This window comes from Neofelis nebulosa, chromosome 11 (assembly GCF_028018385.1).
Source record: "Neofelis nebulosa isolate mNeoNeb1 chromosome 11, mNeoNeb1.pri, whole genome shotgun sequence".
Taxonomy (NCBI): Eukaryota; Metazoa; Chordata; class Mammalia; order Carnivora; family Felidae; genus Neofelis; species Neofelis nebulosa.
Genome location: NC_080792.1, coordinates 63,094,202 through 63,122,092, shown reverse-complemented (window position 1 = coordinate 63,122,092; position 27,891 = coordinate 63,094,202). Strand labels below are relative to the sequence as shown.

At 43.0% G+C, this 27,891-nt stretch overlaps 1 protein-coding gene across 12 annotated transcripts in view; it reads right to left on the bottom strand.

Annotated features, from left to right (window-relative positions):
• LDLRAD4 (low density lipoprotein receptor class A domain containing 4) overlaps window positions 1–27,891 on the bottom strand; it is a 452,644-nt gene that overhangs the window by 387,996 nt on the left and 36,757 nt on the right. For 9 of the 12 annotated variants that reach the window (XM_058692803.1, XM_058692798.1, XM_058692808.1 and 6 more), the window contains exon 2: window positions 6,582–6,671. The gene's annotated coding sequence lies outside the window, so the exon portion shown is untranslated. The remainder of the gene's footprint in view (window positions 1–6,581; window positions 6,672–27,891) is intronic. The other 3 variants (XM_058692801.1, XM_058692805.1, XM_058692804.1) reach the window with 1 other exon arrangement.

The following is a 27,891-nucleotide window of genomic DNA, read 5'->3' as shown; positions in this document are numbered from 1 at the left end:
TCGGTTAAGCATCCGACTTCAGCCAGGTCACGATCTCGCAGTCCGTGAGTTCGAGCCCCGCGTCAGGCTCTGGGCTGATGGCTCAGAGCCTGGAGCCTGTTTCCGATTCTGTGTCTCCCTCTCTCTCTGCCCCTCCCCCGTTCATGCTCTGTCTCTCTCTGTCCCAAAAATAAATTTTAAAAAAACGTTGGAAAAAAAAAAAAATCAAAAATCAGATAACTAACCTAAATAGTAATAATTTCTTTTAATAATAACTCAAAAGTACCATTATGTCTTGCAAAGCAATAAAAAACACTTCACAAACCTACTTGGACCCAAGAAACAACTCTTTCTCAAATGATGGCATCTTCTTATTTTTATGAGATCACTGGGGGTACACAGCGATGAGTGTGGTAATGGGACATGCGGCAGTTGCCAGACTAAACACCAGAGGAAGTAGAACTCCCTGCCCAGTCACTGTACTGGGTAAATGCAGCTCAACCCAAGTCTAGAAGTAAAAAAGCCAAAGCATTATATTCTTGGAATGTAACAGCACAGGAAAAATTTTAGAACAGAACAGAACCTACATAACAGGTAGCAACTTAGAAACTTTTAAAAAATTAATGCAGACTCAGGTCAGAGAGTGCTTAGGATGAGTACTCCCTGCCCAAATGCCCCATTTCCAAAGCGTTGCTGTGGAAGACAGAGAAGTGACCATTGTAACTCACAAGCCCAACAATACCATGGTCCCCCTGATCCTGTAGCTCTGTGAACTCAATAGAACAACTTCTGTTCCTCAGTGGAACATGCAGCCCAGGGGGTGTAAGTACCACTGCTGACCTGTCCTAGGCACTCTCTCCTACATGATCATTTAGCCGCTGTCATGCTTTGTATTTGTAAATTACCTGTACCCTTATTCAGCAGTCTTGTCCCCCAAATACGATGGTCCCAGTTAGACTGAAGGTTCTGAAGCAGAGCACTGCTGAGCATCCCCAACACCCACAGCAAGTTGTGGAAGCCAAGATGAAGCACTCTTCTTGCCTGATGTTTCCTCCACCATCTCCAGACAAGTATGTCCCCCAACTTCCCTACTGTAATCTCCAGGTGTAGGAAAATGTGGAGAACCATGAAAAGTAGATCCCAGGAAGATCCCAATAGATCCCAGATGTCAGGCTGAATCCACACAGACCCCAGACATCCTAAAAGCAGCAGACACCTCTCTTCTTGAGCTGGCAAAGTTAACCGAGCAGCCTTCAGCAGGAACCATCTCCAACACAAAAACAAATATTACATGAAGTTCAAGAAGAAAGCCTACAAAACAAAACCCCAGTGGAAACCTCCAATAGTCCCCTTTTTTGTTAGGTTACACAATTTATAACTGGATCCCTCTCCTCCCTCTGCCTGTCGACATCTCTCTCTGCCCACACTCATTACATTTCCAAAATGGTTTTTCCGAGTTAAATGAACTTCACGTCTCATGCTCTACTGCGAATGCTCTTAACCTTTTTGGAGGTCAAAATCTTACTGAGAATCCCATCAAAGCCTTGGCTTTCTCTGCAGGAACAGGCACAATTTCAAGGAATTCACATATGTCCTGGGTCCCCTGGAGGTTAAAAACCTCTGTCCCAGTGGCTGCTTCCTTCCATTTCCATTCTATGTTGAGTTTGAGAAACATTTGGCAACCTACCTCCATCTGTGAGAATTATGTAACTAACAAATTTCAAAAATCCATAAGGACTCCTTTTGATAGGGTGGCCCATCCACCCCACTGATATCAAGACTCTAAGGGAGATCACATAAGCTCAAGAGGTTCAGCCAGTCTGACACACAGCAGCCCTGAAGGATGACTCCCTCCCAGATTATGATACCTGCTCCCTGTGACTGCCCTCACACAGGTACCAATGTGACTTTGTGGGGACCGCTGAGACTCAGTCTGTTACAATTGGCATCAGTTGCCACAGGCAAGTCATCACAAGAACCTGACCTTGGTAAGCACATTTTACACTTGAGTGCTGTTCATCCGGGTGACACCAAGCGGGGGTTGGGGAGGCAGGAAGACACACAGTGACAGTGACAGTGCCAGAGCATGCTGCCAGGCATGGCCCCCCACCCCACAGGCTGCAGAAGCTGCCTCACCCACACAGAGAGACTGAGCCCACAAAGCCAAACTTCTAAGCTGCTGCTGAGACTCCCATAAAAAGCAATGCTATTTCTAACCTCCCTCACCATGGAAAAATACACATGCCACCAAGCAACCCAGAATCTCTGAAAGGTTTATTTTTATACTCTTCCCCACGCCCCCTACTCTTACTTCCCCCACAAAAATTTTAGGTGGAAAATTTGCTAGCTTTTTAGCAGTTTGACACAACTGTGCTAGGCATGGGCTGACGAAGCTGTTAGCACACTCCTTTTGATTTTAAAGCAAAATGAAAAGGTATTTTTCTGATCCAGCCCTGAATGAGTCTACTTTAAGAAAATAATATAGTCCAATAATAGGAGGACAGAATCCAACAAATTAGGAAAAGAAAATTCCCCAAGTTCCCAGACCACAGACAAAAATGACCGAGATAACAAGTTTCTCTTCCCTGTCTCTAAAAGTGGTGCTCCTGCTTGTTGGACTTCCTCTTCACATTGCTGGCTCTTCCTAATTCAAACATGGCACAAAGCATCCCTGATGCTCTTGCTGAGTTTCGATTTTTCTTTTGCCACTCTTAAACTTAAATCTAAAGAATGAGGGGAAAGCAGTGAGATGGACTTCAGACCTGAGGCCCCTGACACAGAGGAGAGAGAAGGGAAAGGAAGTGGGAAGCAGGAGGGCCTGAATGAGGCCTCGAGAACCCAAAAACTCTTTCAGAAGCCCAGGGGCAACCCGGAACTAGTCAACCTGGGATCCCTCCCAGGACCCCTCCCACTGGGAACTTTGGTGTCACTTCTCTAATGACAAACTAGAAGGCCAGAGAGGCACCGGTCCACCACTGTCTGGCTTCTCACACAGACAGGAAGTTTCAGTGCAGCCTTTGAATGATCCTAACCTAATTGTAAAGCAGAGTTTAAATTTTCCTTCAAGTTAGGGAACCTCCAGCACAGTATGGTCATTTATACCACAGCTCCAAATGTTTTTGTTTGATCACATTTTCACAGTTTAATCTATTTTACTGTACATGCCAAGGAAACATCTGGAGAAAATAGGCATTGCTTTATTTACCAGTGTAGAAAGCAGGGACCTACACTCAAAGGTGTTGCTTCTCCCAGCACTATTGATCCTCTTTGGTTTTTAAACTTTAAAAGTTTAAATTTAACACAAAGCCAAGAAGTCAGGAATGCCAGGCTGGTATCTGAGGTGATGTTTTAATGCTGGAGTATCTCCCCACTGGGACCACAGGTCTTATGCAGGAAGACTTTCACAAGGCTCCCAATTCCTCACCAGCTACTTCAGGTCCTTTAAGGACCTTAAAGGAAACCAAAAGAGAGGTGGGATTTTCCCCATCTGAACCTTTTTCATCTGTGCTGAGAGCCAACCAGATCTAAGTCTGAGATTTCTTCTTTCATGACAAAGACAGGAAATGGTGCAAAAAGCTTGAATTAGGGATTTCTTCACCTATATCCCAGAGGCACTGTGCTCAGTCAAGTCACCAGCACCAGCAATCCACCACACCTGGCTCCAGCAAGAAGATGCCTCAGGAAATTCCTCAGCAAACCTCCTTCACCCTGAGAGAGGACAGAGAGGTCTGCGCCTCTGCTCCTTCTCCTCCTCTGATCCTGCCAGCACATGGTGCTTGAGTAAGAGCTAGTATTTGGATGGCAAATAACTGGCATTTTATTGAACTCCCACTATGCATGAATGCCGAATGAGGCATCTTCACAAAAATCCCACAAGATAAATATTATTCCATTTAAAGATGAGAAAAGCTCAGACTCAGAGAGGCTTAGGACTTGTCAGAGTAAAAACGTGAATGAAAGTGGCAAGGACAGAATTTGAGCCAAAGGCCGTGTTTCCAACTACACTTTACAAATGTGACACACCGAAGAGGCATCTGTCTTCAAATTTATCGGAGAGGTTAAAATTCTGAAATACATTTAATAACAACCTAAACATGGGGACCCAACTCCATTTTAGAACCAAGTCCAAAAAACCCACTGTTCAGTAAGACAAGCACATTCTGCAGTTAATGCAAAAATCCAGCCAAGTAATTGAAGCACAGTGGTAATGCCACCTGTCCATCTTATCAGCACTTAGGAATGTCTCACGGTCCAGCTGTGAGCTTTGAGAGACAGAATTTTACAAGTAACAAAGCAAATATAAATTCCAGGACAGTCAGCTGTAAGAACCTATTTTAGAGGTGTGAAAGTTCTTGCAACACCTCAGAATCTAAGTATGTGCTTGAAAGTGACCCGAGATACACAAAGCAACATGCAGTTCTGCAGACAGGGGTCTGTTCTTCAACTATTCTAATGTTCATAAGGAGCAACAAAGCTTTGTATTTCATTTAAAATCCATATAGAGGAATGTAGTCAAGAAAAAGTTTTCCATTACCAATTTTGAAAGTTGCTTAAAATAGCTGACAGAATGAGGTAACTCCATATATGGGGGGAAATCGGGTTTTTATGTAATTTGCAAGTATATGTCTACATTTGTCAAAATTTTATAAATAAAGCTGCACTGTCCTTAGGAGCATAGTCCAGTGGTAGCTCTGGTTACCCAGTAAAATTCTAAGTGAAGATGGTTTTAGTTTTCGGTAAGTGAAGTTAAAGAGAACTGTATCTGAGATGATGGAAAAGAAACTAAGTTATGCCTGCACTCTCTTCGGCCCTGGTAGAGCTGAGTTGCTGCCTCCCACCTTAAGGTGGTGGTGGGTATGCCAAATTATGGAAGAAAAATAGCACAATTCATCAACACTCACCAAGTAAGGGAAGGTAAGGGATTCTCAAAATGCTGCCCTATGAGGCAATAAAGAATCACATGAATAAGAAATATTTCGTCAGTCACCGAATATATCTTTAAGGCACATAGCTGGAATACTCCCCATGAAAGCTTACCACCTACCCTGGAATAGCATATCAAATGGGCTTGAAATACCTGATAGTAGAATATCTTAAAATAAAGTATCTGAATAAAATATCTGAAAGTAAAGTATATTTCAGATACTTAATAGTAAAATCCACTCAGGAAAGAAACACATACAAATTGCACCCACTCAACAACAGAAAGGAAATGCACCCAACATGGACTCAGAGAGTGTGGGTTGTTACATACCGCGGGCTTCATAGCACTTAGTTTTAGGAAGGGTCCACACCATGAAAAGTCCATTTAAATTCAAGGGTCTGTGTGCCTCAGTGAAGGGAGCACATTAATAGATTGCCTCATCTATTTCCAAATGCAACCACAAATAAAAAAGCTTGGATATGCTCCAGTGGGGGAGGGGAGTGTCTTTATCAATTCATTTCATTTGACAAAAGTTTTACTGAGCTCCTTTGTACCAGGCACTGCTTTAGGCAGTAGAAGGAAAGGAGGGAGATTCTTGCCCTTTTAAAGCTTACATTCTAGTAAGAAACTTGGAATAAACAATGAGTCATACCTGGCATATTACATTTTAGGAAAAAGTTGCACCTTATATTTTACAGAGTTTCTTACTTTCCTGAAAACTCTCATGTATTTTTTCATTTAATGTTCCCTACAGCCTAGCAATTAGGCAGAACAAGAATCAGTAAAATCAATTAAGAGTTGACAAAACAGAGGCACCAAGAGCTAAAGAGGTACACCTAAAGTGAAAAGCTCAGAGCAGGCAAGCTGAGGCAGGGTAGGATGCTCCTGGCACCCTCCCAGCACCTTCACTGACTTTCCCCCAACAAGGGCAGTCTTTGAATTGATCTTTGGATCTGAGGATGTCCAGAGATGACCAAAATACATAGGGATCACCTAAGCTTCCAGATAACCCAATGCTCACCCACTCTCCAAAACAGAAACACACAGGCACACAAATGTAAGACCAAATGCAGCAAATTAGGTCACCCCCGCCCCCCCACTTCACAGTATAAACCATACATGCTATCAATACAGGGAAAGAAAAACCTACCCACCTGATGTCACAATAGCTAAGAAAGAGAAAGGAACTAGTATTTATTTAGTGTATGCTATATGCCAGATGCTGTATTAAGTATGATGGCTCATTTATTTCTCATGGCAATCCCACTGTTATCCTCATTTTATGAAGTAGGAAATCAAACAAAACAAAGAATTTAGAATGAGAAAGAAAGAATCCCATTTCCCACTGACCTTAAATGTTTTTAAGTATCTGGGCTTTAAATGCTCAGGCTCAGCAACAAATACAAGTTGAACAGTAAGACTATTTTTTCAGTAAATCTAGAAATACATATTTTATATACATTCACAGCCCAAAGTGAATTATAAACAAAAAAGAAAAGCCACATTCAATCTGATATCATGCAACTTTCCTCATACCAGAAAAAACTAAATTAGTAAATAGTTTTTGTGCCTAGAAATTACACAACTTTCTTAAGAGGTACACCATCTCAGAACAGTTAGCACTGTGACAAGCTTTGCTTCACAAACATCAAAGAGAAGAGTCTTAAGTTCTACTCACCTTTTAAGCTGTATGAAAAAGATGTGAGTTCTTGAAAATGGTCCAATCAGGAGATAGCAGTGTGATGTTACAAATATAGAGCTTGAACTGCTAAAAGGAAAAATAAAGAATTTCAGTGAGCCATTTCATGGTTTCTCTTAACAGACTATCCCTTTCCCCAAGTTCCAAAAAACAGTTGAGCCACAATTACTAAAATGAATAAAAGAAGAACACAAAAATAAGCATCAAATAATGAAGAGAGAATTACAGCAAAAAAATCTCAGATAAGGGACATGACTGAGCTAGGGACAAAATCCCCCTATCAGTTCTCTAGCATCCACAAGGGGCCCCTGTTCTTATCTTCCAAACAAAAGAGATATGATTCATTCTCCAAACACACAGACCTTTTCTTCAATGAAGGACCAAGAACAAATTATGAACAATGTCCTTATTGGATTTGGAGGGGGGGGGGGGTTCTAATCATAGACGTACTAAGTATGGCTCTGTAAAGCCCACTTTCTTTCTTAACAGTCCAAATCATCTTGTAAGCACATGGATCCACACAATCCTTAACTGTAAAGAGAGGCAGGCCCAGTGGCACCTTTTTCCTCCCATGCAATATGTTTAATTTTGCGGAAGCAACACTGACCCCTGCTTAGTGAAGACCCTAGGGTGAACATCCATGGTTCTGTCTGAAAGACTTGTCTTTCCACCTGCCCTTCACCTTGCAGGTAGAACATCCTCCAGTCTGGAGCTCTAGACTTTGTCCAGTTCCAGTTCACACAATCTATCACGATCATCCTCACCCCAACTCGATGAGTATGCTCTGTGTACATCACACACTCCAGGTCATATAAGGTGACTGCCTTGTGCCTTACAAAGCAGTTTCAGGTAAACTCAGTCAGCTCTGCCTCAGATACCACAAGCACCTCTCAGCACCCAGCCTGCCAATGTGTAGGATTACACTCCTGTCCAAGGTTGAATAAGCTACCATCTGTCTAGTTTGTGTGCTATAGTGTACCCTCCAGGAGACTTGTCCCTCAAAGTGTGTTCCTGCCATATGTCACTCCTGGGTGATCAGCCAATGCTAAGACATCCGGATAAAAAATAACTACGTCTAGCCAGAGGATCCTGAGAGATTCCTATGGAGGTCCATCCTGAACACATGAGCCAAACAGGTCGCTGTTTTTATGTAACCCCTTACTATCAATACTGTGAACCCACAGACATTACTTTCTCCTCCTGTTTTCTATCTGCTAAGAGAAGAAACAATCCACTTCTGGTTTTCCAAACAGTAGTTTTTATTCCCCAACTGGGACTGCTATCATCAGTCTTCCTAGGATTCAAATGTTCAGATTAATTGGGAAAAGAAGTTGGTCAAATAACCAGAAATGTACCTTGGTGGGCAAAATTACTCTTGAGTGCAGGCAAACCTGTGACTTGCTTCTAACCAACAAAATATGGCAAAAGTAATGACATGTCATTCCCTTGATCAGGCAATGCTATATAAGACTCCATCTCAGCAGACTAAAGAGTGACAGACTTCCTTTCTAGCTCTGAAGAAGCTGCTATATCGTGACAGGGCCTGTGAAAAGGCCACATGGCAAGGAACTGCAGAGACCTCCAGGAGCTGAGAGAGAGATATCCAGCAAAGAAAAAGGAGCATCAGTCCGATAGCTACAAGGAAATGAATTCTGTCAACAATTTAAATGATCTTAGAAGTGGATTCTTCCCACTCATACCTCGAGGCCCACACCTTGACTGCAGACTTCTGAGATCCTGAGCAAAGAACCATTTAAGCCATGCCCAAACTCCTGACCCATGGAAACTATGAGATAATTTATGGGTGCTGGTTTAAGACATTTTTATGGCAATTTGTTATGCAGCAATAGAAAATGAATTTAACTTCATAATTAAGTATAGGGATATACTTAAATACATATATATTACATGCATCCGTAACTGGTACAACTGAACAACACTTCCTACCTGCCTCATCCAGCCATAAGTGAAAATTTATTTCTCCTTCTTGACAATGAGCTCCTGGTGGACAAGAACCACATCATCATCATCCTGGCATCCCCTTAGAGTATGTGACACCTGGGAGGGCCTTAACATTTTTTTTCAATAAACCAAATTAAAAGAGTTATGATTTGTCGATCTCTGGGTTTACTGCAATAAAGCCAAAGCAATAGAATTTATACAATCCTTCAAAGCAGAGCTCAGAGCCTCTAAATTAATTTTTTTATGTTTTTATTTATTTTTGAGAGGAAGAGAAAGAGAGAGAGAGAGAGAGCGCAAGTTGGGGAGGGGCAGAGAGAGAGGGAAACACAGAATCTGAAACAGACTCCGGGCTCTGAGCTGTCAGCACAGAGCCCAACACAGGGCTTGAACTCACAAACCTCAAGATCATGACCTGAGCCAAAGTCGGACGCTCAACCGACTGAGCCACCTAGGTGCCCCTAAATTAATTACAAAATAGGTGGAAGACACAGCCTCATGCTCTATCCCCAAATGATGAATCCACAATTACTCCAGTACAGGTTAATTCACTGTACCTGTGAACCTGAGTCAATGCTTACAAATGTTTCTCAGTAGTCACTACTTTTGCCAAATACCGCTGCCACTTTTCTGGCATTTAGCTAAAGGTTAAAAACAACAACCACAACAACAAATCCCTAAGAAATTTTCCAAAGTAAGAATTTGTGACTCACTCTTAGTTTTCCATTCATATCAATCATTCACTCCCAACCAAAATGGAAAAACCTGTGTAAGTCAAAAAACCCAACTCTAATTATGAAACAAAATGCTAATCCAACTTCCTGACAAAAGGGCTTTAACATTTTTTTATTTTTAATTTTTTAATGGTTTTTTTTATTAGTTTTGAGAGATAGACAGAGTGTGAGCTGGAGAGGAGCAGAGAGAGAGGGCGACACGGAATCTGAAGCAGGCTCCAGGCTCTGCGTTGTCAGCACAGAACCCAACACAGGGCTCGAACCTGTGAACCCCAATATCATAACCTGAGCCAAAGTTGGACACTTAACCAACTAAGCCACCCAGGCACCCCACGATTTTTTTTAAACTGATGCTTTTTAATTCTTTTAAGCAAGATTTTACTTAAGCCCAATTTATTTTTTTAGTGGGTATTTTTTGGTTTGTGTTTGTTTGTTTGTTTGTTTGTTTGTTTGTTTGTTTTGAGAGCAAGTGTGTGAGCAGGAGAGGGGCAGAGACAGGGAGACAGAGAATCTCAAGCAGGCTCTGCACTGTCAGTGCAGGAGCAGGGCTGATGCAGGGCTCAAACTCACCGAACTTTGAGATCATGACCTAAGCTGAAACCAAGAGTCGGACACTTAACTGATTGAGCCACCCATGTACCCCTTAAGCCCTGTTTAAAATAAAAGTTGCATATGTAAATCTATTGTTTCTGCTCTCCTTAAGAGATAAATTACTGTTTTTTTTATTATAAAGAAGACTGTGACTAAAGCTTTATTTTAGATTTTGAAAGGACTAGCTTAATAAAAGAGTGATTTTTAAAACATTCAAATCAGTTAAATTACTTAAAAGACCACAAAATAAAAACTTCATTCACTACTCTCCTGAAATCTATATGCATGATTGTATTATATATTCCAACTCCCCCATAAATCACTCAGTAAACCTTAACATTATCTCCAGGGTTTACTCCCTGGTGCTGAGCCTCTCAGGCAGCAGATTTCTCTCACTCAAGCCAAGAAAAATGAAAAACACCAGTTCCATGACATAGGAGGCAGAGAATTTCAATAAATTCACCTCTTCTTCTCAGCATAATTTTAACTCTCTTGGGCCCAACTCTTCTGTGTGAAAATAATCAATGACCCACTACAGGGAACTGAAGGGGTCACTGAGCTGACCCCTCCCTGTGCAAAGAAAGAAACAGACCCAGTTTATAGTCCCCACCCTGTTCCCTCCACCCTCAGCTCTAATAAGTGCATGCCTTTTCCATAATCTCACAAATACAGCTCAACACAAACTCCAGTGCTTCAAAATAAGAAGACTGGGCGTTAATATTATGCCCCCACAAAGGAAATTAAGCCTTCAGAAGAATGGGTCACCCAAGAGAAAGACCCTAAAAAGAATTAATGAACATAGACCCTCAGAGAAGATGCTGGAAGAGTTCTTCACACATGTACCATACCATGCTGCTCTAAATATTTGAGGAATATTAAGTGATATTCCTAAGTGATAAAGTATGGTCCTGTGGGGATGATGATCTCACTAGCCTCAAACCATCTTCTTCTGAGTGCCATGTTCCTGACACGTTTCCAGAAGTTTACCTAGTACTGTAGGTTGAGTGGCCACAGTTTGAAAACCATGAGCTAGTGAGAGGCAGCGCAAGAGGCAGAGTTGCAGATATTCCTGGAAAGTAATATGAAGCAAGGAGGTCACCTCCCTTGCCCCAAGGAGATACATAAGTGGCAGTAGACTGAAAAATCATAAGGGAAGAGAGGCGCATTTCTTCTTAACCTTCACAGCATTCTCACTCGCTTTAAAATAAAGGAAGACATTTGTTGCAGACAAAGGTTAAGAGAGAAATCTAGTTGCATGCTTTCTTTCTCTAAAACAGGTCTGGCTCCAGCTAGGAACTGGAGTCATTTAAAACACAATGATGCCTGGAGACAAGAGAGCCATTTTGTGTAAATTATAAGTTGGGAGAGGAAAAAACACAAAGTAGTAGTTAATATACTTATTTGGTGCTACGGAAACAGATCAAGAAAAACAGAAAACAGAGGTCTCCTTCCCAAAACTGTACTTGCTGTACATCAGTTTTCAGAAATGTTGAGACGTTCCTTAAGGATGGAACTACACTTCTACCACAGATGCATAAAAATTTTTATCAGGCATGTCTTGAGGGCATAAAAGGCACGTGTGCATTTATTCAACCCATAACTGCCATACAGTTGGTGTCTTTCTCTGGGGGACTGAGTTCAGAATAAACTGATGCCAAGAAGTACTGGGCCAGAGGTATGTTTTTGCAGCCCAAGTACCAAGCACAAGGATCTCTCACTAGCTGACTCTGCCCTGGGGAAGGGTCAGGCCGTCAGGGAGCACCGCCAGCAGCCTCCCGGCAGAGCCCAGGGTGAAATGCAAAGCTAATGAATACAGGCTCCAGCCTCAGGGCCAGAACTAAGAGTTTGACAAATTGCATCTTAACAAAGCATCACCGACCATTTCATCCCTGCCTTTCAAAATCCAGGAATGCACTTGAGGGCGGCTTTGGGCAACTCCCAGCCAACAACGAAGCCAGCCAGGACCAGGACTATCGAGAGGGATCCCAAAGCCAGCCGCCTTCTGTCGGCTGTCTAGCTTACTTCTAACAGAGATTCTGTTCCCAAAATAGAAACGAAGGACCTCTTTAAAGCAGATGCAACAAAGAAACAGTCCCACTTTGCTTGCCAGGAAGAAATAAAGCACGGCGATAGCCACACCCAAAAGTCATCTTTTGGAGCACAGAGGACCGTACAAGGGGACCTTTCCTGGGGTATAGCTGAAGTGGCTAGCCTTCTCAAAGACCTGCCCCCCAAAGACCCTCACGGGGTGCGAACACTGGAGTAAGGCAGTGCAGGGGGGGGCTCCCACACTCACACTTCCTCCCAGCCAGCGAAGGACAGGAACAACTTCTAGGGCTGCACTCACAGGGCAGTGGAGTGGCCAACGGACCTTCACAGGCTTCCCTGCCCTGCCTCACCCTTCAACCAAGGAAAATCTTTCAATCAAAGCAAAAACAGTCCATCTGCCTATGGCTAAACAGGTAGGTTTTCCTATCTTCCCTGCTGTTTTGGCTTGAGCTCTTCAGGCTGCAAAAGTTCTGAAGCTCCCACAGCTAAGCTTTATAAAGGCCTGAACTACCTACAAGGAAACTAGGACAAAGCCACCCTTGGGCAACCCTGCACAGCAAGACAGCATCAAAGCCAACATGGCATCCCAGGCTCCTGCCGGGTAAGGTGACCGACGCATTCACGCGCGCACAGATGCACATGAGCGCGCACGCACAGTAGTAGGCACGCGCGCAGGCACGCGCTGAGTACGCTTGGAAAATCTTAAGATGGAATGCTTCAGGACCCGTAAAGGCAGAACTAAATGTTCCAAAGCACAAAAGGTGAAAAAAGTTTTTAACAACGCTAGCATGAGCCCCTTCAAGAAACTATAACAAAGGGGATGATTTCTTTTAAGTGACATTCAAATCCAACAATGAAGTTTCCTACATATTTCCAAACTGGAGGGGGAAAAGACAAAGGCTGACACCTCCACAAAAGATCACAAAATACTTTAAAGTAATGAAAAACTTGATAATTGTTAGGATGTCCTTGGAACCACAGTAGAGGGGACGGCCATCTTGCCAGAGCAACTCAATGAAAAGCCCCCTAGCAGCGTGCCAGAATGAATTGGAGGTCAACCAATCACCGAGCGACAGCACGACCAGACACGAAAAAGACCCACCCGGACCTAAACCCGGAACCGGGGCAGCTTAAAATCCCCACCACACCACACCTGGGGGCGACTTCCCTGACTTCTCTCTCTCTCTCTCTCTCTCTCTCTCTCTCTCTCTCTCTCTCTCTTTCTCTCTCTCTCTCTCTCTCCCTCCCTCCCTCCCTCCCTGAGTCACGGGACCTCGCCTGAGACCTTAGTTCCCAAATAAAGCCTTCGACTGATAAAATTTGTTAGCCTCTGACTCCTATCTTTACCCTGCCTTACGCCTGACCCTAACAATAATGACTGGGAGACATCAAGATCCTCTTTTGCTTCTTAAGCAATGAAGTACTGTCTCATTTCTCAAGCATCCTGGAAGGAGTTCTCAGGGTCAAATTATACCCTTTAAAGCATACTAGTGAACATCCAAATGGAGATGTTACCATATCCGTTACAAGCCAAAACAGGAATCAAACACTCAAGTCACTATCGCAGGAACTCCATGAGCATGTGGACTGGGAGAGTAAAAGAGCCACAGGCACAGCCTGCCCTGAGTTCAAATCCAGATCCACCACTTACTGCTTGCAACACCAGGGCAAATCACGTCATCTCTGAGACACAACAGCTAACAAATAAAGATAAGGTTATCTACCTTGCAGGTCAGGGCACAGTGTTAGAGAGACTGTAAGGGCCTTAGTATTTGATCATAAGTATTAATATAGTCAAATGATAGAGCAGCATTGCTTCTGAACAGAGGAAACTGGATGCTAATACATATGACTCATAACAGAAGTACCTCTATCCAAAAGTCCCCCTGGTTTACCTCACCCTCCACAGTCCTCCTCACTCAGTTTTCAGTGTTCTGGGCTGTCTGCATATACCCTTCCTCATGTTTACTCAGGACTCCTCCACGAGAATACCAACTCTTAAAAACAAGTCTCACATTTTCTGGGTTTTTAATACAATTCACTTCCTTCCTTGTACCCCTCAACCCACCCACCCATCGTGCAATGCCCAACCATACGTGTATCTCCATAGCTGGCATTCCCCAGAATAGCAGCCTCAGAGGAAGACTTGACGTAAACTCCCACCTTTCACATCTTACAAGCTCTCACACTTGATGCCTCAAGCCCTGTCCCTTTGTGTGAGTGAGAAAGAAACCAAGGAGCAGAGGAGGTGAAGCATGCTGACCAAGTCACACAGATCAGTCAAGTCCCAGGGGCAAAGACCTGGGCCTCTTGCTTCTCCCACCATGCCATTGGCATCTGCTTATTACAGAGCCTACCTCATAAGAAAGAAAAATTGCCACTGACATTATAAAGATAAATGTCCAAATGACCCACATATCCTACCACACAGCACTGGGCCCTGAGGCTTCAACATGCCTGACAGCAAGGCAGGCCTGCTTCAAGAAACAGCTCTGCATACTCAGGATTCTGAGTTCTGGCCCAAGTGTTCTGTTCTCTGCCCTTTTTGACCTCCTGTTTGGATACTTAATTAGTTATAACAAGAAAAAATTAAACAGATAAAGATACTTAGGCATCTCGGTCATTCATTTCTAGGTAATAATAGTAACAATAACCATAAAGCTAACATTCATTTAACCTTTGCTCAGTGCCTCCCACCATGTGGCACGCTATGTATGTTATCTCATTTAATCCTCACAGCAACCCTGTATGGATGTTATTAGTATCTCCAGTTGACAGATGAGACAACCAGAGTCTAGAGAATTAGGTGATTTGTCCAGGGTCATACAGCTATCAAGAGGCAAAGCCAGGAGTTGAGCCCTATTCCATCCTACTAGCAGATCCACAGAGAAATCAAAACAAATGGTTATAGTAAGAAATAAAGCACAATAAGGTATCAAAAAAAGAATATGCTTTGTTCTTGGGAATTCCTTTGAAAACTAAGGTGTATTTTTGTTGTAATATTCTCTTCAAACTCAGACTTTATGATTCTGTTTGGAAACAGCAACAAGTCATTCACCAATAAGCACACTTCTTTCAGACCCTTTTGGTCACTTCCTGTGAACACTCCACAGGCAGAAACAAATGTGAATACTGTGGAACCACACTGGCAGATGAGAGTCCTGAACCCCAAAGACTGGCACAATGGGAGGGCACAGCGAGGACTTCTCAGGAGCCACAACAGACTCAGTCCCAGGCTGGTGAGGCAGCAATATTTTTGGAGACCCATTATGTCTCAACTTTTCTACCACATACCATCAAAAAATAAAAAGGACCCACATTGTTATTTCTCTGAAATTCTAAAATTTAGTATGGAAAACAGGACAAACATAAATAAGTCTGTGCTGTTATCATAAAATGTCAAGACTGGTTTCATATGCCAAAGATAAAAATTGTTCTCAATATTTTACTGACCTCTATTAATATTTAACATTAAATATAGACCTAATTCTCTGTAGAAAGCTGTTTTATGCACTAAATCCCTAGTACTATGAGGGAGCAATGCTAAATTCCAGGAAGAGACCAGAGAAGTCACCATGTCATGTGAGGTGGAAAGAAGAGACCCAAGTATGTCAAACTCCACACTCAAACTCATTAACCGTGCACTCCACTGGCAGGCTGTATGAGCACCCACCAAGTGCCAGACACGATTCCAGGCACTTGGGCATATCAGTGAGCAAAACAAGGGTGGAGAGTTGAATGATAAACCTACTCAACAGGTAAATTAAGCAACTTGCTCAGAAATGGTAAGGGCCATGTAGAAAGGCAAGGGCAGAGCAGAACAGAGGACAGCCAGTACAGCCAGAAGAAAACAGTGCCAGAGAATGCTCCCTGAGAAGGTGATATCTGAGCAAGGCTAGAAAGGGGTAAGGGGGTCTGGCACATGGATGTTTGAGAAACAACATTTCAGAAAGGGGTCCAGGAACAAAGAAGCAGCATGGCTGGATGGAGTGAATGAGGGCAAAAGCATCAGGAGATGAGGTCAGAGAGGCAGTGGGGGGTCACAAGAGCTTGCAGGCAATTGTAAGGACTTGGCATTTACTCAAGAAAAATGAACATCTAGTGAGTCATGCATTCATTCAACAAGGACTTACCGGATGTTAAACATGCCAAGCCCTGTGCCAGATGCTAAAGACATAGGAACAGAAAGAAGGTTGAGAAGAGGCAAAAACTAGACTCCTCAACCTTCAGTGGTAGCTAAGGTCTTCTTCAGTACACTAAGTAACCAAGAGTACATGCCTGGAACCTGGAAATGAGCATTCAGTGGGCTCAAAGGATGCCTCTCCATCCTTTACACGTATACAGGTCCTGAGCATTTACCATGAGAACACCAAAAATACAGAAGATCTGAAAGTTGTATAAATCAGCAGTGAAGATCAAATGAAGTCCAAAATCATTTTAGTCTTGACTTTACCTCATTAGATTCTAAATACTTAAATCTATTGGTGGTATTATGATAGCTCTATATCTACAATGGTTTAAACAACATAACACCCTATATTTCCCAATATTTCTAAATGGCAGAATGTTTACTCTTCATTGATAGCTAGATATTTATTTGTAATTTTGGTAAAGTAGGCCAATGATAAACCTCTGTTTGGTCTTTCTCCTCTATTAAACTATATAGATTACATCTTCTTAATACTTCCTCTGTAACTCACCTGTGATACTAGTCATTTTGTACTTTCAAACACTTTAATACATTTATTTGTGTATATATACATACATCTATACACATGCATATATATGAAAATGCATATATGTATATACATACACTGAGTTGTGATATTAAATATCTTTATATACAAATGTATATAAACACATGTATAACTTTTTTTTAAGTTTCTAAAACCACTACTTAGACTTATTACATGAACTACATTCTATCTTCTCTTCTTTTGCACATCACTTTTCAAATGCTGGTGTGACCTACTGAAAGGATTTCATGACCTGCCAATGAGTTGCGGTGCTAAAACACTAGTCTAAGCACTTAAGTAGTTAAGGCACTGAACTGATTAAAAACTATTAATTAATTAATTACCTCACATTTGTCACATCACCTGTCCCCTATTTTGTCCACCTACCCTCAGAACCTGCAGAGAAGACCAAACTCTAGTCTACTAGTAAAACTTTAGAGTGTCCTAAAGGATGATCCTTCACAGCACAGTCCTGCAAGACTCATGACTAACCAGAAAGCAGAAAGGAGCTAACTGTTCTCTGCTGGAGGCAAATAGAAAATGTATTTGCACTATATGTGCATGAACTTATCAAATAAAGTCTCCAGTATTCTGAAATAACTTAATGAAAACACATTCTATTGCTAAAGGATTTTTTTCTTTGGCTTCCAGTGCTTTGATAAACTTGTAAATGGTCATTAAAATAGGACCAGTATTGGGGCGCCTGGGTGGCTCAGTTGGTTGAGCGTCCAACTTCAGCCCAGCTCATGATCTCACAGTTCGTGAGTTTGAGCCCCACGCCAGGCTCTGTGCTGACAGCCTGGAGCCTAGAGTCTGCTTCGGATTCTGTGTCTCCCTCTCTCTCTGCCCCTCCCCAGCTCATGCTGGCACTCTGTCTCTGTCAAAAATAAATAAACTCAAAAAAAAAAAATTAAAAAAAAAATAGGACCAGTATAAGGTTGCCTAAGTGGTTCAGGCGGTTAAGCGTCTGACTTCAGCTCAGGTCATGATTTCACAGTCAGTGAATTCGAGCCCCACATGGGGCTCTGTGCTGACAGCTCAGAGCCTGAATCCTGCTTCAGATTCTGTGTCTCCCTCTCTCTCTGCCCCTCCCCCACTCACACTCTGTATCTCAAAAATGAATGAACATTAAAAATTTTTTTTAATAAATCAAATGGGACCAGTATAAGCACCACTCTGCATTCCAGTGTAGGACAGATTCAGACTCAGAAGGTCTGTAGTGAGCCCCAAGATTCTTCATTTCCAACAAGCTCCCAGGGGATGCCAATACGGTGGTCCAGTAACATACCACTGAAAAGCACTGGGTCATTTACAGATCTAGGTAGCCCTCCTTAGCCCCCCTAATAATATATGTTCAAACACATAGCACAGGGCTCTTGGGTGGCTCAACAGTTAAGCATTTGACTCTTGATTTTGGTTCAGGTCATTACGTCATGGCTCATGAGATGGAGCCCTGGCATCAGGCTCTGCACTTACAGTGCACAGCCTATTTGGAATTCTCTCTCCCTCTCTGCCCCTCCCTGCTCTCACTCTCTCTCTCTCTGAATAGATAAATAAACAAATACATCAGAGGTGCCTGGGTGGCTCAGTCAGTTAAGCATCTGACTTTGGCTCAGATCATGATCTCAAGATTTGTAAGTTCAAGCCCCATGTTGGGCTCTGAGCTGACAGCTCAAAGCCTGGAGCCTGCTTCAGATTCTGTGTCTCCCTGTCTTTTTCTGTCCCTCTCCCGCTTGTGTGCGCTCGCGCTCTCTCTCTCTCTCTCTCTCTCAAAGATGAATAATAAACATTAAAAACAAATAAATAAATAAATAAAAATACTTTTAAAAATACATCAAATACAGCAAACCCCCCCAGCAGACAGCACCTGCTGCGAAGGTGGATGTTTAGGTGATATCCACAAGCATTTTAATGTGGGCTTCAGGTGATGGCAACCCATCAATGGTGGTAATAGAAAGGGCCACAGGGAAGAATGAAGTGAGGGAGTTAAAGAAACACAGAGAGGAAATCGGCTTGGAAAGCAGGACCGGGCCACCTACAGAAACCTATGACGATTCACAGATGAAAAGATAACATTTATTTGGAAGTAACCCATATAATACCAACTTGGATACACTAAAGGTTAGCCATGCTATGTCTAACAGGCTTGCTAGAGCTCCAGCTGGCTGAAAAACATATATTGATGATGAAAACCATCATTCAAAAAAAAATGTCCACCTACCATATTTTATTTGAAAGGAACACAGATGTTCCAGATATTCCCAAGTTAATTGGTCCTTTTAACTGAAATTAGATACATGGTTCTACTACATCATTAGAGGTCAAGTTTAGAACATCAGCCAATTGCTTATATTCCAGTAGGTCACAGTTGTTGTTTTTATTTTGTTTTTTAAGATTTTATTTTTAAGTAATTTCTACACCCAGTGTGGGGCTCAAACTCACAACCCCAAGATCAAGGATCATATGCTCTACTGACTAAACCAGCCAGGCACCCCTGCTGTTGTTTTTAAATTACCATATTCCTCTTCATTTTACACAATTCTTAGAAAATATTTCCCAGCCTTTTCTCCATCAAATCATCAAAAAATAACTATTGGGAATTGAAATTCCACCCATTTGGAGGTCACTATTACCCAACTAAAGTCTGGACATGCTGTTCTACATGTTACTGAACTAATAAGGGTAAAAATAAAATTCCAGAAAAGGCAAAACCTACACTTTTTACCTAGAGCCTTCTCTTATTTGAAGCCATGCAGCCTTTCCTCATTCTTGTGGGTTTCATTAAACTAAGAAGCACAGAACACTGTAAACTGATTTGCTACTTTCCATACCTGCTGCCAAATTTCCACTTCTGCAAAACCAATTTCAATCAAAAAAAAAAAAAAAAAAAAGGGAAAGTTAATCTAATTCTTCACATGGTCCAATTTATTCAGAATTGAGGTAAAAAGTTGGAAGAAAGGAAAGCAGTAATTGGCAAATAATGCAAACGTTAATTTCTTGTCTTTATTTTTTAAATCGGTACATTGTCTCAGAATCGTTTCCTCCTCTTAGCTCTGGAAAGTTTTTCAAATGTGGACATTGCCAAACAATGACCTTGTTATAAGCCAAAGTTCAGTTATTTTAAGGAATTTACTACCTTTTAGCCGAACGAGTTCTCATGGAAATCCTTCCAAACCACTAACTTTGTTAAGAATTTTTACACGTTTACAATATAATGCTGTATAGCTTCTAAAAATGTTAGGGTTTTACTCTGTGCACTACTTCCGCCTTTAAGAAAGCAGTATAATCTAAAGTTGGTGATATAGGAAAGACAAAGGGACACTTAAAAGGAAAAAGCATGAAGTAACTTTGGTGTAGCAACGTTGTACGACGGGAAAATCAAGCCAAAGGCAGGATGCAATGCATGCCGTAGGCTCTAGCTGCTAAGTACTAGACAGAAGACAGATTTCAAAAGCATCCCATTTTGCATCTGCTGACTTATGAAAATATCTCCCCCTTCCTTGGTGTCTTGAACAGCAAACTCAGGTATGCATGTAAAGACCAATTGGCACCATGTTTTCAGATTCTTAGGTGAAGTAAGTCCCACTTAGCCAGAATCGAAACAGCTGGGAAATCCAAAACTGGAATTTTTGTGAAAAGGAAAATAATTACAACCACAAGAACTTAACACACAATGCGACTGGCCAACTTCCCAATTACAATGGCTTGCCAGACAGGAGGCAGAGGGAAAAGGTGAAGGGTCAGGGTCAAGAGGAGAAAGCTAGAGTAAAAGGCCCAAATGGGAGAGGAGGGTGACGGAGGAAACTGAGGCACCGGAAAGAGAAGGGACTCAGAGAAAAGGCAGGGTCAGCACTGTCTGCAACCCATCAACAGAAATAACAAAATATTCTGCCATGTGGTATGAAAACAAAAGAAGCCAGTACAACACTGTGGTCTTAGCTTTAGAAAAATCTCTCTGCACGCACCTCTTGAGAAGTATAAGAATTAAAGTTTGATGAAGGAATGCACTGGTCTGCACACTACTTAAATCAAAGCTCAGGAAGGACAGTTAAGGACTCACAGTCTGCATTAGTCCTCCTGGCAAGGCAACCTGTTCCCTGCTACCACAGGCCCCAGGGAAGCCTCCAGACAAGGCTGGGCAGTGCTTACCAGGGGCGGGGGTGGGGGCCACCACTGGCCTCCACCAACCTGAGTGAGGTTCCACTACCTCTGCTTCAAACTCCCAAGGAAGCAAACGGGAGGATGAACAAGTGGCTGAGCTGCACAATGCATCTGAAGCAAGTCTAATTCATCTCAAGCTGTGTGGTGTAGGAGCTGGATCTGAGTGAAAACGGCTTGTCTCAAGCATGCGGTCTCTGAACAGGTTACTTTAGAAAGTGAATGATCATGCACAGGCTATTCCCCTGCAAAACTTCATGGTCCTGTCCTCATTCTTCTCAGATCCCCACTACGACATGTGACAGGTGGAACTGGTGCTGCTGATTTCAAAATAAGTAAGACAGACCATTCTTCTGGTAATTTTTAATGTTGCAGGCCTGTGTACACGCACCAAAAACAACACACACACACACACACACACACACACACACACACACACAGTCACTTCAAGTATGAGTCTTCAAAAGTACCAAACATTTCTCTGATAATTTTCTTTTTTTTTTTTTTTTTAATTTTTTTTTTTTTCAACATTTATTTATTTTTTTGGGACAGAGAGAGACAGAGCATGAACAGGGGAGGGGCAGAGAGAGAGGGAGACACAGAATCGGAAACAGGCTCCAGGCTCTGAGCCATCAACCCAGAGCCTGACGCGGGGCTCGAACCCACGGACCGCGAGATCGTGACCTGGCTGAAGTCGGACGCCCAACCGACTGCGCCACCCAGGTGCCCCTCTCTGATAATTTTCAAGTGCATGACTCTAGTGGCTCCTGGGTGGCTCAGTCAGTTGAGCATCCGACGTCAGTTCGGTTCATGATCTCACAGTTCGTGAGTTTGAGCCCAGCCAACGGGCTCTGTGCTGACAGTTCAGAGCCTGGAGCCTGCTTCACATTCTGTGTCTCCCTCCCCCTCTCTGCCCCTACCCGGTTCACTCTCTCTCTCTCTCAAAAATAAACATTACACAAAAATTAAAATAAAAAATAAATAAAAGTGCATGACTCTACACTATCACATGCAGCGAATGTTTCTAATTCAGTTAATTATTTGGGCCTTCCAAGTAAAAGTACATTTTTCAAATACACATATAACTGAAGACTGGTACACAGTGACTTCAGACATCTTCATAATGCAGAATTGCCGTCTGACAATATTTTTACCAGCCTCTCCTCACCCAGGCCTTGCCAAAGATCCCCTGTTGAATCTAACCAAGAGCTAGAGCAGAACTCAGACAATGATGTTATTATGGGAAGAGATTCCATGTGAACACAGATCTATCGTTCAGTTAACACAGATTTTCAAACTCTCTGGAATGTAAAAATTGCAACTTTTAGAATTGCTCTTACTCAGAATTCTGTTGTTCATTTCAGTTCTACACCAAATCAGTGACTCACCACCCTCTGAGGTTGTGATGAAAACTGTAGCTAACACCCTGAAGGCAACTCCGAGGGGTGGGGTGGGGACAAGGCTCCAGGGATGTGAGCAGGAGGCCAGCCAGGACTTCAGAGCTGGGCTTCCTTTAAAGCAGCTCCCTTCCTTCCACTAAAAGCTTTCACCTGCTGCCATCTCAACACGAACGCCACTTCAGCTGCTTTCCTTTGATCTGAGATGATCATTTTGCCAATTAAAAAGCAACTCATTCTCAGCCATGCCCAGAACTGGAGAAGACAACCACTGGAGACCCTAAGAATCCTTCCCGCCTCTGGACATGGGAGCATCATACCAGGAAAAAAAAAAAAAAAAGCAAAAAGCAAACCCCTGAGTTTGGTGCCTCCCTCCGTCTGTGGTGTGTACTTGTCTCCAAGACTATGCCTGTCTACATCAACCTGGAGTCTGAGGCAGGGGGCTTCGTGCAGGAGGAGTACAGCATCTGCCCTGACCTCAAGGAGTCCATAGTCCAGTACTGAGTCTCAAGCTGGGTGGCCAACTGATCCAACAATTTGCAGTAAAATGGCCTTCTGTGTTTCTGGATCTAACGGAGGAAGGCAGGAGGGACCAGGGCAATTGCCACTCAGAACAACTACAAAAGGGCCTGACATTCTTATTACAACACACAATCCTGGGCACCACCTCTCTTTCTGAGTCATAATTTCTTGGGACAGAGCCACGGGAATCTGTATTTTTAATGCATTTCCCCCCACCCCCCACCAAATTCTCAAACATACCGACATTTGAAAAACAGGTCTAAACCCAAATTAAACTGATGTGTGTAGGAGAGGAGGCTAAGGGACCAGAGGTGGAAGGGATGGAGACAGGAGGAGCAGGCCTGCCAGGCCCAGCTCCAGGGCACCCCCTACCTGGGGTGGCTCAATGTGCCTGAATGCCAGGCAAACAGGACCCACCACCAACGGAGCAGGTGGCGGGGGGGTGGGGGGGTGGTTAAGTGACAAGTCCTGGGGTGCACACCCCACCACCAAATGACTGACAGAAGCCATCTTACCTTTCTTGGGGAGTCAGGGCTCAAATGAGATCTAATTGCTCTAGAAAAATAGAGATGTAGCATGCCTTGATTCTGAGTGTCACGGAACAATTCAGTCCTGTTCTGCATCTTAACAAATTAAAAGGAGCCCAAAAAAAGTGTTCACCTCTCCTGCTGACATCCATGCTGCATAACAGAGGAGGCGGCATTCCAGGCAAAGGAGACAGGAAGAAGGTCTACGAGGTGTCTAGAGAAATGGGATGAAACAGGCAGCAGTGGGAGAGGCGCCTGGAGTCAGAGACCAGATCAGGTCACTGTGACCCAGTGGCCACTTTGCCCTTGGAAGCAAGGCAGTGACTCTTGTCAGTTGTGCAGGCCAGGTTAACTACAGTGGTGATTCTCAGAGGGGGTGCCAGATCAGGAGCATCTGCATCCCCTGGGAACATGTGAGAAATGCAAAGTCTCAGGCTCCACTCCTACCAATCAGAAACTGCATTTTAAGGAGCCCTCGTCTGAGACCCTTGTTCTAAAGCGCAGGGAAGAACACAGGAAGAGGGGAGAGAAAACCAGTAGTCAAAGGTGGAGCAATCTGTCCAGAGGCTGCTGCAGAAGTCTACACAGGAAGCACGAAGAATCTAAGGCAGTAACTACATGTAGGAAGGGGAAAAGCCATGTGAAAAAATACATAGAAGTAAAATCACAGGACTTGGTGATACAGAGGTTGGATGTGCAGAGAGAAATGTGGGGAGCCAGAACAAGTCCAGGTTTCTGGCCTGGGTAACCAGCTTTAAATCAGGTGAAAGAGATCTTTTATATCATTGTACAGATATATGTGCCAATGTCTGCCTCAACCTTGAAACACTCACCTCTGTTTATAAGCCAGCTTGGAGTCTTCCAGATTCAGGAAGATTGTATTTAAATGCTTTTATAGGGGCGCCTGGGTGGCGCAGTCGGTTAAGCGTCCGACTTCAGCCAGGTCACGATCTCGCGGTCCGTGAGTTTGAGCCCCGCGTCAGGCTCTGGGCTGATGGCTCGGAGCCTGGAGCCTGTTTCCGATTCTGTGTCTCCCTCTCTCTGCACCTCCCCTGTTCATGCTCTGTCTCTCTCTGTCCCAAAAATAAATAAAAAACGTTGAAAAAAAATTAAAAATAAATAAATAAATAAATAAATAAATAAATGCTTTTATAAAACAGCACAGTTGTGAAATGCACCCATGTGCTTTCTTCAGATACATTCTTCAACTATATTTTTCAGTAATGCATCTTGGAAAGCTTTATAAACAAAGCTCAATCCAGATTCAAAGTCTTGGAAGAAGGGGAAGGCTATAGAGAAATTACTTCACACAATCCAAAGTACAGCCATTTGCAGAGAAAAGTATGAAACACTGCTTAATGCTCATGATTTTGAACAGAAAGAAAACACAGAACATTGTCTAATACAAAACACATGGTAAAGGCTTCTCTGCCCAAGAATGCTATTTACCTTAAGTTATTAGGCTCAAGATATTTATGGGGGAAAAAAAGTCCATTCTTAATTAGCCATACTCATAAGGGATGCTGTGTAATTGAACAATGGCAAATGCTTCAAAAATAATTTTTGGCTTTATAAAATGTTTTTACACTCATCGTTAAATACGGGTGTGTCTCATGTTCTGGATATTTCCTTTTAAAACAGCAACAAGGCCCACTCTGAAGATGTGACTCCAGGGAGCTGGGAAGCTATCCAAAGTCTACATCTCTAGGTCCTGGCCTTCCTTTGGCCACTTAACACAAAGCAGTCATCTGACACGACTGTCAGGTCCTATGTCCTTGGTTGTACAGGGCCACTGACAGCCACATTTGTCCGCCTCCCACCACTGCTCTTTGAAATGGCATCCAACCAAGCAACAGCAGCGAGTCTGGAAAGGGAGGAACAGGGTCTGATCTATCGCAGGAGAGACAAGGTCACATGCCCTTCCCTGACGCCATCATAGCACCCTACAGACTGCTCGCTGGGGTATCCTGCATGCAACAACCGCCTTACAGACTTACTCCAGAGTTGGAGAAGCTAAAGTTTAGCTACAACTCAGTAATGACCTTCAGACAGAAAAAGAGCTAATGCAGTCAGGTGGACCTGTGTCCTCACTTATAACCATTAACACTTAGGATAGGCCAGGCATGTTTTAAGCACTTTACATTATTAACTCTTGAAATCTTTATAAGAACTCTATGAGGTGGGTAATGCTATTACCAACATCCTCCTCTTATAGACAGGAAAATGAGGCACTGGCAGTTTGACTGACTCATGCAAGATCACACAGTTAGGACTGGGCAGAGCTGGGATTTGAACCGGCAAGTGGGGTGAGGTATCACCATGTGTCACCACCTGTCTCCTGGCCAGCTCCTGCCTCCATGAGCCGAGTCCTTCGCCTGGTGCCCTTGCTGGCCTTGCCAGGCTGCTGTGAGATCCGTGAGATCAGAGATGGAAGGCTGGCTCATGGGGCTCAGGAGTACACAGCACGGGCACTGTTCAAACTTCAGTTCCCGTGTACAAAACTCACTGGGAACCACACCATCCCCGTGGCGTCACCCCCATTTCCTTACTTCTGCTTTACTCACTCCCAGGCCTGGCTTTACGTGCACTCCTGCCTCCACAGCCCCCGCCATCATTCCCTTCCTAACGGACAGCACAGGCTGTGCATTTAGGCCTGGAATGATCCCACTAGCCTACTAAGCCATAAGTCTTGTCAGCCTTCAGTACCAATGAGGTCTTTAAAAATCTTGAAGCTCGTTTCTGAAATTCAAAAGTAGGACAGAAATACTGTACTTTCTAACAACACTGCCTAAGTTCTTACCCGCAGTTTCATTTCCCAGGTGGGCTTCTCACTAGCTCTGTGGACCTTATCAGGATTGTCTTTGGGAAACAGCTGCCAAAACAACCCCCAAAAGTTCCAAAAGTCAGAGGTTGAAACCAACAGCAAGGATTCTTAGCCCACAGCTTGAAATGAACTGGGATTTTTACAAATACTTGCTAAAATCTACCCTGTCGCAGGCAGAGCATTTTCTTGAAATTATCTTTCTATAAATGAAGAGACTCAGAGTGCTCTAACAATCATTCACCAGGAACCAGGAATCCAAGTCCTTGGCTGCAAAACCACATTCTTTCTTGATAAACAATATAAAGAAAAATCTATCATCTAGTAAGCAGAACAGCAAGAACCCACTGGTCTGTTTTTCTACCAGTAAATGGAATGTTGGGACAGAGTTTTGCTATTCACTGGTGCCAGGACTAGATGCCCCCAGCATCTCCTCCTGGCCAGTGCTCTGCTCACCTCGCCAAGCCTACCACACTAGGACACAGTGCATTGTAGCTGGACTCTGGAAAGCATCTCTACCACCATTTGGTGAGCATGCCCTTGCCTAGAGGAAGAACACAGAGGGATGGTCAGTATGCCAGAGAAGGAATGGTGAAAGCAAGTGAAGCCATCCAACCTGGAAGAGAGGGAGATCAGAGACGGCATCAGAAGTGTCTTCAAATATCTGCCAACATGGATGAAAGGCAAACTCTGCTCTGAATCATAGGACAGAGGAGGCCAGGAGGAGACACATTTCAATCCAGTCTAGCAGTGTTCCAGCTGCTGTACCATCCTCAAAATGGGCTGCATTCAGTGGTGATGAACTTCCTGTCCCCAGAAAGGTTCAAACCAAGGATGGCTCCTTTAATCAAGCAACATAGCAGAGGGAATTCAAAGTTGGATGGGTGTAGGTGACTATAATGTCTATGAGACAGAAAGTCAAAAAAGACAAGTCCTAGAAAAAAGTCCTAGAAAAAAAAGACATCTGCAAGGAGGCAAGGAAATAGTGGGAGAAAGAATAGCAACAACAAATAACACAATATGAAAAAGGAAATAAGTGGTTGAGTCACAGAAATGCTATACTTTAGAATCTCACCATTCCCCACTAATTGTATTATGCCCCCATTCACACACCAAACATGAACAAATTTGGCCAAGTTCATGTAAAACCAATACTACTCAGCTATTGTCAAAACAGATTAGAGAAAGATTTGCAAAATGCCCTCTTACATTTTAATTGTTCATGACACTATATAAAAGACAATCTTCTCCAGTTAGGTTCCTAAGGCAAAGAACGGCTTCAGAACTCCCAAAAGGGTTGCTGGAAAGCCAGAGAAGGTTCTATGTCAAGGGAGCTATCTGTTATGAGAGAATGTTTGCAGTCTTGGCCAGAAAGAAGCTCAAGGCAGCAAAGTGTGTATTTCTAAAGCTGCAGCACAAGAGCTTGTACATGAAAATCAGTAGGTCAAAGCAATGACCTTCGATAAAAGGCAGTATGTGCTCTTAGGAAATTATTTGAAAATAAAGTATAGCCTTTTCTCTTTAAGAGGGAGGTAGAATGCATGCTCCTTGAATTTTGTTAGCAGGATGGATGGATGGATGCATGCATGCATGCATGGATACATAGATAGATAGATAGATAGATAGATAGATAGATAGATAGATAGATAGATATGATAGATAAATAATATACATGATAGATTGATGGTTGATATATAGGGATGATAGGTAGAAAGAGATGTAGATGATAGATAGGCAGACAGATATACAGACAAATGGATGGATAGACAGATAATAAAGATAAATAATATGATAG